The sequence below is a fragment of the Pseudorasbora parva genome, chromosome 25, assembly GCF_024679245.1.
Source record: "Pseudorasbora parva isolate DD20220531a chromosome 25, ASM2467924v1, whole genome shotgun sequence".
Lineage (NCBI taxonomy): Eukaryota > Metazoa > Chordata > Actinopteri > Cypriniformes > Gobionidae > Pseudorasbora > Pseudorasbora parva.
This window is the reverse complement of record NC_090196.1, coordinates 34,401,855-34,412,269: the sequence shown is the minus strand read 5'-3', so window position 1 is coordinate 34,412,269 and position 10,415 is coordinate 34,401,855.

Here is a 10,415-nt window from a genome sequence, read left to right as displayed (position 1 = left end):
GTAATTTTGTATTTTTGTCCATTTTGATTTTTGTGATAATTTAATAATTTCCACTTTTTTGTAATAGTATACACTGTCGTAATTGTGTATTTTTGTCCATTTTGATTTCTGTGATAATTGAATAAATTCCCTTTTTTGTAATAGTATACACTGTCGTAATTGTGTATTGTTGTCCATTTTGATTTTTGTGATAATTAAATAATTTCTACTTTTTTGTAATAGTATACACTGTCATAATTGTGTATTGTTGTCCATTTTGATTTTTGTGATAATTAAATAATTTTTACTTTTTTGTAATAGTATACACTGTCGTAATTGTGTATTTTTGTCCATTTTGATTTCTGTGATAATTGAATAAATTCACTTTTTTGTAATAGTATACACTGTCGTAATTGTGTATTTTTGTCCATTTTGATTTTTGTGATAATTGAATAAATTCACTTTTTTGTAATAGTATACACTGTCGTAATTGTGTATTATTGTCCATTTTGATTTTTGTGATAATTGAATAATTTCCACTTTTTTGTAATAGTATACACTGTCGTTATTGTGTATTTTTGTCCATTTTGATTTTTGTGATAATTAAATAATTTCTACTTTTTTGTAATAGTATACACTGTCGTAATTGTGTATTTTTGTCCATTTTGATTTTTGTGATAATTGAATAAATTCACTTTTTTGTAATAGTATACACTGTCGTAATTGTGTATTTTTGTCCATTTTGATTTTTGTGATAATTGAATAAATTCACTTTTTTGTAATAGTATACACTGTTGTAATTGTGTATTTTTGTCCATTTTGATTTTTGTGCTAATTCAATAATTTCTACTTTTTTGTAATAGTATACACTGTCGTAATTGTGTATTTTTGTCCATTTTGATTTTTGTGATAATTGAATAATTTCCACTTTTTTGTAATAGTATACACTGTCGTAATTGTGTATTTTTGTCCATTTTGATTTTTGTGATAATTGAATAATTTCTACTTTTTTGTAATAGTATAGACTGTCATAATTGTGTATTTTTGTCCATTTTGATTTTTGTGATAATTGAATAAATTCACTGTTTTGTAATAGTATACACTGTCGTAATTGTGAATTTTTGTCCATTTTGATTTTTGTGATAATTGGATAATTTCTACTTTTTTGTAATAGTATACACTGTAGTAATTGTGAATTTTTGTCCATTTTGATTTTTGTGATAATTGAATAAATTCACTTTTTTGTAATAGTATACACTGTCGTAATTGTGAATTTTTGTCCATTTTGATTTTTGTGATAATTGAATAAATTCACTTTTTTGTAATAGTATACACTGTCGTAATTGTGTATTTTTGTCCATTTTGATTTTTGTGATAATTTAATAATTTCTACTTTTTTGTAATAGTATACACTGTCGTAATTGTGTATTTTTGTCCATTTTGATTTTTGTGATAATTTAATAATTTCCACTTTTTTTTAATGGTATACACTGTCGTAATTGTGTATTTTTGTCCATTTTGATTTTTGTGATAATTAAATAATTTCTACTTTTTTGTAATAGTATACACTGCCATAATTGTGTATTTTTGTCCATTTTGATTTTTGTGATAATTGAATAATTTCTACTTTTTTGTAATAGTATACACTTTTGTAATTGTGTATTTTTGTCCATTTTGATTTTTGTGATAATTGAATAATTTCTACTTTTTTGTAATAGTATACACTGTCGTAATTGTGTATTTTTGTCCATTTTGATTTTTGTGATAATTGAATAAATTCACTTTTTTGTAATAGTATACACTGTCGTAATTGTGAATTTTTGTTCATTTTGATTTTTGTGATAATTGAATAAATTCACTTTTTTGTAATAGTATACACTGTAGTAATTGTGTATTTTTGTCCATTTTGATTTTTGTGATAATTGAATAAATTCACTTTTTTGTAATAGTATACACTGTCGTAATTGTGTATTTTTGTCCATTTTGATTTTTGTGATAATTGAATAAATTCACTTTTTTGTAATAGTATACACTGTCGTAATTGTGTATTTTTGTCCATTTTGACTTCATTTGATATTTGAATAATTTCCACTTTTTTGTAATAGTATACACTGTCGTAATTGTGTATTTTTGTCCATTTTGATTTTTGTGATAATTGAATAAATTCACTTTTTTGTAATAGTATACACTGTCGTAATTGTGTATTTTTGTCCATTTTGATTTTTGTGATAATTAAATAATTTCTAATTTTTTGTAATAGTATACACTGTCGAAATTGTGTATTTTTGTCCATTTTGATTTTTGTGATAATTGAATAAATTCACTTTTTTGTAATAGTATACACTGTCGAAATTGTGTATTTTTGTCCATTTTGATTTTTGTGATAATTAAATAATTTTCACTTTTTTGTAATAGTATACACTGTTGTAATTGTGTATTTTTGTCCATTTAGATTTTTGTGATAATTGAATAAATTCACTTTTTTGTAATAGTATACACTGTCGTAATTGTGTATTTTTGTCCATTTTGATTTTTGTGATAATTGAATAAATTCACTTTTTTGTAATAGTATACACTGTAGTAATTGTGTATTTTTGTCCATTTTGATTTTTGTGATAATTGAATAAATTCACTTTTTTGTAATAGTTTACACTGTCATAATTTTGAATTTTTGTCCATTTTGATTTGTGATAATTGAATAAATTCACTTTTTGTAATAGTATACACTGTAGTAATTGTGTATTTTTGTCCATTTTGATTTTTGTGATAATTAAATAATTTCTACTTTTTTGTAATAGTATACACTGTCGTAATTGTGTATTTTTGTCCATTTTGATTTTTGTGATAATTAAATAATTTCTACTTTTTTGTAATAGTATACACTGTCGTAATTGTGTATTTTTGTCCATTTTGATTTTTGTGATAATTGAATAATTTCCACTTTTTTGTAATAGTATACACTGTCGTAATTGTGTATTTTTGTCCATTTTGATTTTTGTGATAATTAAATAATTTCTACTTTTTTGTAATAGTATACACTGTCGTAATTGTGTATTTTTGTCCATTTTGATTTTTGTGATAATTAAATAATTTCTACTTTTTTGTAATAGTATACACTGTCGTAATTGTGTATTTTTGTCCATTTTGATTTTTGTGATAATTAAATAATTTCTACTTTTTTTGTAATAGTATACACTGTCGTAATTGTGTATTTTTGTCCATTTTGATTTTTGTGATAATTGAATAATTTCCACTTTTTTGTAATAGTATACACTGTCGTAATTGTGTATTTTTGTCCATTTTGATTTTTGTGATAATTTAATAATTTCCAATTTTTTGTAATAGTATACACTGTCGTAATTGTGTATTTTTGTCCATTTTGACTTCATGTGATAATTGAATAATTTCCACTTTTTTGTAATAGTATACACTGTCGTAATTGTGTATTTTTGTCCATTTTGACTTCATGTGATATTTGAATAATTTCCACTTTTTTGTAATAGTATACACTGTCGTAATTGTGTATTTTTGTCCATTTTGATTTTTGTGATAATTAAATAATTTCTAATTTTTTGTAATAGTATACACTGTCGTAATTGTGTATTTTTGTCCATTTTGAATTTTGTGATAATTGAATAAATTCACTTTTTTGTAATAGTATACACTGTCGTAATTGTGTATTTTTGTCCATTTTGATTTTTGTGATAATTGAATAAATTCACTTTTTTGTAATAGTATACACTGTCGTAATTGTGTATTTTTGTCCATTTTGATTTTTGTGATAATTAAATAATTTCTACTTTTTTGTAATAGTATACACTGTCGTAATTGTGTATTGTTGTCCATTTTGATTTTTGTGATAATTAAATAATTTTCACTTTTTTGTAATAGTATACACTGTCGTAATTGTGTATTTTTGTCCATTTTGATTTTTGTGATAATTTAAAAATTTTCACTTTTTTGTAATAGTATACACTGTCGTAATTGTGTATTTTTGTCCATTTTGATTTTTGTGATAATTTAATAATTTCCACTTTTTTGTAATTGTATACACTGTCGTAATTGTGTATTTTTGTCCATTTTGACTTCATGTGATATTTGAATAATTTCCACTTTTTTGTAATAGTATACACTGTCGTAATTGTGTATTTTTGTCCATTTTGATTTTTGTGATAATTGAATAAATTCCCTTTTATGTAATAGTATACACTGTCGTAATTTTGAATTTTTGTCCATTTAGATATTTGTGATAATTGAATAAATTCTACTTTTTTGTAATAGTATACACTGTCGTAATTGTGTATTTTTGTCCATTTTGATTTTTGTGATAATTAAATAATTTCTACTTTTTTGTAATAGTATACACTGTCGTAATTGTGTATTTTTGTCCATTTTGATTTTTGTGATAATTGAATAAATTCACTTTTTTGTAATAGTATACACTGTCGTAATTGTGAATTTTTGTCCATTTTTATTTTTGTGATAATTGAATAAATTCACTTTTTTGTAATAGTATACACTGTCGTAATTGTGAATTTTTGTCCATTTTGATTTTTGTGATAATTGAATAAATTCACTTTTTTGTAATAGTATACACTTTTGTAATTGTGTATTTTTGTCCATTTTGATTTTTGTGATAATTGAATAAATTCACTTTTTTGTAATACTATACACTGTTGTAATTGTGTATTTTTGTCAAATTTTGATTTTTGTGATAATTCAATAATTTCTACTTTTTTGTAATAGTATACACTGTCATAATTGTGTATTGTTGTCCATTTTGATTTTTGTGATAATTAAATAATTTCTACTTTTTTGTAATAGTATACACTGTCGTAATTGTGTATTTTTGTCCATTTTGATTTTTGTGATAATTAAATAATTTCTAATTTTTTGTAATAGTATACACTGTCGTAATTGTGAATTTTTGTCCATTTTGATTTTTGTGATAATTAAATAATTTCTACTTTTTTGTAATAGTATACACTGTCGTAATTGTGTATTTTTGTCCATTTTGATTTTTGTGATAATTAAATAATTTCTAATTTTTTGTAATAGTATACACTGTCGTAATTGTGAATTTTTGTCCATTTTGATTTTTGTGATAATTAAATAATTTCTACTTTTTTGTAATAGTATACACTGTCGTAATTGTGAATTTTTGTCCATTTTGATTTTTGTGATAATTAAATAATTTCTAATTTTTTGTAATAGTATACACTGTCGTAATTGTGTATTTTTGTCCATTTTGATTTTTGTGATAATTAAATAATTTCTACTTTTTTGTAATAGTATACACTGTCGTAATTGTGTATTGTTGTCCATTTTGATTTTTGTGATAATTAAATAATTTTCACTTTTTTGTAATAGTATACACTGTCGTAATTGTGTATTTTTGTCCATTTTGATTTTTGTAATAATTGAATAAATTCACTTTTTTGTAATAGTATACACTGTCGTAATTTTGTATTTTTGTCCATTTTGATTTTTGTTATAATTTAATAATTTCCACTTTTTTGTAATAGTATACACTTTCGTAATTGTGTATTTTTGTCCATTTTGATTTTTGTGATAATTAAATAATTTCTACTTTTTTGTAATAGTATACACTGTTGTAATTGTGTATTTTTGTCCATTTTGATTTTTGTGCTAATTCAATAATTTCTACTTTTTTGTAATAGTATACACTGTCGTAATTGTGTATTTTTGTCCATTTTGATTTTTGTAATAATTGAATAAATTCACTTTTTTGTAATAGTATACACTGTCGTAATTGTGTATTTTTGTCCATTTTGATTTTTGTAATAATTGAATAAATTCACTTTTTTGTAATAGTATACACTGTCGTAATTGTGAATTTTTGTCCATTTTGATTTTTGTGATAATTAAATAATTTCTACTTTTTTGTAATAGTATACACTGTCGTAATTGTGTATTTTTGTCCATTTTGATTTTTGTGATAATTAAATAATTTCTACTTTTTTGTAATAGTATACACTGTCGTAATTGTGTATTGTTGTCCATTTTGATTTTTGTGATAATTAAATAATTTTCACTTTTTTGTAATAGTATACACTGTCGTAATTGTGTATTTTTGTCCATTTTGATTTTTGTAATAATTGAATAAATTCACTTTTTTGTAATAGTATACACTTTCGTAATTGTGAATTTTTGTCCATTTTGATTTTTGTTATAATTTAATAATTTCCACTTTTTTGTAATAGTATACACTGTCGTAATTGTGTATTGTTGTCCATTTTGATTTTTGTGATAATTAAATAATTTTCACTTTTTTGTAATAGTATACACTGTCGTAATTTTGTATTTTTGTCCATTTTGATTTTTGTTATAATTTAATAATTTCCACTTTTTTGTAATAGTATACACTTTCGTAATTGTGTATTTTTGTCCATTTTGATTTTTGTGATAATTAAATAATTTCTACTTTTTTGTAATAGTATACACTGTTGTAATTGTGTATTTTTGTCCATTTTGATTTTTGTGCTAATTCAATAATTTCTACTTTTTTGTAATAGTATACACTGTCGTAATTGTGTATTTTTGTCCATTTTGATTTTTGTAATAATTGAATAAATTCACTTTTTTGTAATAGTATACACTGTCGTAATTGTGTATTTTTGTCCATTTTGATTTTTGTAATAATTGAATAAATTCACTTTTTTGTAATAGTATACACTGTCGTAATTTTGTATTTTTGTCCATTTTGATTTTTGTGATAATTTAATAATTTCCACTTTTTTGTAATAGTATACACTGTCGTAATTGTGTATTTTTGTCCATTTTGATTTCTGTGATAATTGAATAAATTCCCTTTTTTGTAATAGTATACACTGTCGTAATTGTGTATTGTTGTCCATTTTGATTTTTGTGATAATTAAATAATTTCTACTTTTTTGTAATAGTATACACTGTCATAATTGTGTATTGTTGTCCATTTTGATTTTTGTGATAATTAAATAATTTCTACTTTTTTGTAATAGTATACACTGTCGTAATTGTGTATTTTTGTCCATTTTGATTTCTGTGATAATTGAATAAATTCACTTTTTTGTAATAGTATACACTGTCGTAATTGTGTATTTTTGTCCATTTTGATTTTTGTGATAATTGAATAAATTCACTTTTTTGTAATAGTATACACTGTCGTAATTGTGTATTATTGTCCATTTTGATTTTTGTGATAATTGAATAATTTCCACTTTTTTGTAATAGTATACACTGTCGTAATTGTGTATTTTTGTCCATTTTGATTTTTGTGATAATTAAATAATTTCTACTTTTTTGTAATAGTATACACTGTCGTAATTGTGTATTTTTGTCCATTTTGATTTTTGTGATAATTGAATAAATTCACTTTTTTGTAATAGTATACACTGTCGTAATTGTGTATTTTTGTCCATTTTGATTTTTGTGATAATTGAATAAATTCACTTTTTTGTAATAGTATACACTGTCGTAATTGTGTATTTTTGTCCATTTTGATTTCTGTGATAATTGAATAAATTCCCTTTTTTGTAATAGTATACACTGTCGTAATTGTGTATTTTTGTCCATTTTGATTTTTGTGATAATTTAATAATTTCCACTTTTTTGTAATAGTATACACTGTCGTAATTGTGTATTTTTGTCCATTTTGATTTTTGTGATAATTTAATAATTTCCACTTTTTTGTAATAGTATACACTGTCATAATTGTGTATTTTTGTCCATTTTGATTTCTGTGATAATTGAATAAATTCCCTTTTTTGTAATAGTATACACTGTCATAATTGTGTATTTTTGTCCATTTTGATTTCTGTGATAATTGAATAAATTCCCTTTTTTGTAATAGTATACACTGTCGTAATTGTGTATTGTTGTCCATTTTGATTTTTGTGATAATTTAATAATTTCCACTTTTTTGTAATAGTATACACTGTCGTAATTGTGTATTTTTGTCCATTTTGATTTTTGTGATAATTTAATAATTTCCACTTTTTTGTAATAGTATACACTGTCGTAATTGTGTATTTTTGTCCATTTTGATTTTTGTGATAATTTAATAATTTCCACTTTTTTGTAATAGTATACACTGTCGTAATTGTGTATTTTTGTCCATTTTGATTTTTGTGATAATTAAATAATTTTCACTTTTTTGTAATAGAATACACTGTCATAATTGTGTATTTTTGTCCATTTAGATTTTTGTAATAATTGAATAAATTCACTTTTTTGTAATAGTATACACTGTCGTAATTGTGTATTTTTGTCCATTTTGATTTTTGTGATAATTTAATAATTTTCACTTTTTTGTAATAGTATACACTGTCGTAATTTTGTATTTTTGTCCATTTTGATTTTTGTGATAATTTAATAATTTCCACTTTTTTGTAATAGTATACACTGTCGTAATTGTGTATTTTTGTCCATTTTGATTTTTGTGATAATTTAATAATTCAGTTTTTATGCAAAAGTATACACTGTCGTAATTGTGTATTTTTGTCCATTTTGATTTTTGTGATAATTGAATAAATTCACTTTTTTGTAATAGTATACACTGTCGTAATTGTGTATTTTTGTCCATTTTGATTTTTGTGATAATTGAATAAATTCTACTTTTTTGTAATAGTATACACTGTCGTAATTGTGTATTTTTGTCCATTTTGATTTTTGTGATAATTGAATAAATTCTACTTTTTTGTAATAGTATACACTGTCGTAATTGTGTATTTTTGTCCATTTTGATTTTTGTGATAATTGAATAATTTCCACTTTTTTGTAATAGTATACACTGTCGTAATTGTGAATTTTAGTCCACTTTGATTTTTGTGATAATTAAATAATTTCTACTTTTTTGTAATAGTATACACTGTCGTAATTGTGAATTTTTGTCCATTTTGATTTTTGTGATAATTGAATAATTTCTACTTTTTTGTAATAGTATACACTGTCATAATTGTGAATTTTAGTCCACTTTGATTTTTGTGATAATTAAATAATTTCTACTTTTTTGTAATAGTACACACTGTCGTAATTGTGTATTTTTGTCCATTTTGATTTTTGTGATAATTGAATAATTTCTACTTTTTTGTAATAGTATACACTGTCGTAATTGTGTATTTTTGTCCATTTTGATTTTTGTGATAATTGAATAATTTCCACTTTTTTGTAATAGTATACACTGTCGTAATTGTGAATTTTTGTCCATTTTGATTTTTGTGATAATTGAATAATTTCTACTTTTTTGTAATAGTATACACTGTCGTAATTGTGAATTTTTGTCCATTTAGATATTTGTGATAATTGAATAATTTCTACTTTTTTGTAATAGTATACACTGTCGTAATTGTGAATTTTTGTTCATTTTGATTTTTGTGATAATTTAATAAATTCTACTTTTTTGTAATAGTATACACTGTCGTAATTGTGTATTTTTGTCCATTTTGATTTTTGTGATAATTGAATAAATTCTACTTTTTTGTAATAGTATACACTGTCGTAATTGTGTATTTTTGTCCATTTTGATTTTTGTGATAATTGAATAAATTCTACTTTTTTGTAATAGTATACACTGTCGTAATTGTGTATTTTTGTCCATTTTGATTTTTGTGATAATTGAATAAATTCTACTTTTTTGTAATAGTATACACTGTCGTAATTGTGTATTTTTGTCCATTTTGATTTTTGTGATAATTGAATAAATTCTACTTTTTTGTAATAGTATACACTGTCGTAATTGTGTATTTTTGTCCATTTTGATTTTTGTGATAATTGAATAAATTCTACTTTTTTGTAATAGTATACACTGTCGTAATTGTGAATTTTTGTCCATTTTGATTTTTGTGATAATTAAATAATTTCTACTTTTTTGTAATAGTATACACTGTCGTAATTGTGTATTTTTGTCCATTTTGATTTTTGTGATAATTAAATAATTTCTAATTTTTTGTAATAGTATACACTGTCGTAATTGTGAATTTTTGTCCATTTTGATTTTTGTGATAATTAAATAATTTCTACTTTTTTGTAATAGTATACACTGTCGTAATTGTGAATTTTTGTCCATTTTGATTTTTGTGATAATTAAATAATTTCTAATTTTTTGTAATAGTATACACTGTCGTAATTGTGTATTTTTGTCCATTTTGATTTTTGTGATAATTAAATAATTTCTACTTTTTTGTAATAGTATACACTGTCGTAATTGTGTATTGTTGTCCATTTTGATTTTTGTGATAATTAAATAATTTTCACTTTTTTGTAATAGTATACACTGTCGTAATTGTGTTTTTTTGTCCATTTTTATTTTTGTAATAATTGAATAAATTCACTTTTTTGTAATAGTATACACTGTCGTAATTTTGTATTTTTGTCCATTTTGATTTTTGTTATAATTTAATAATTTCCACTTTTTTGTAATAGTATACACTTTCGTA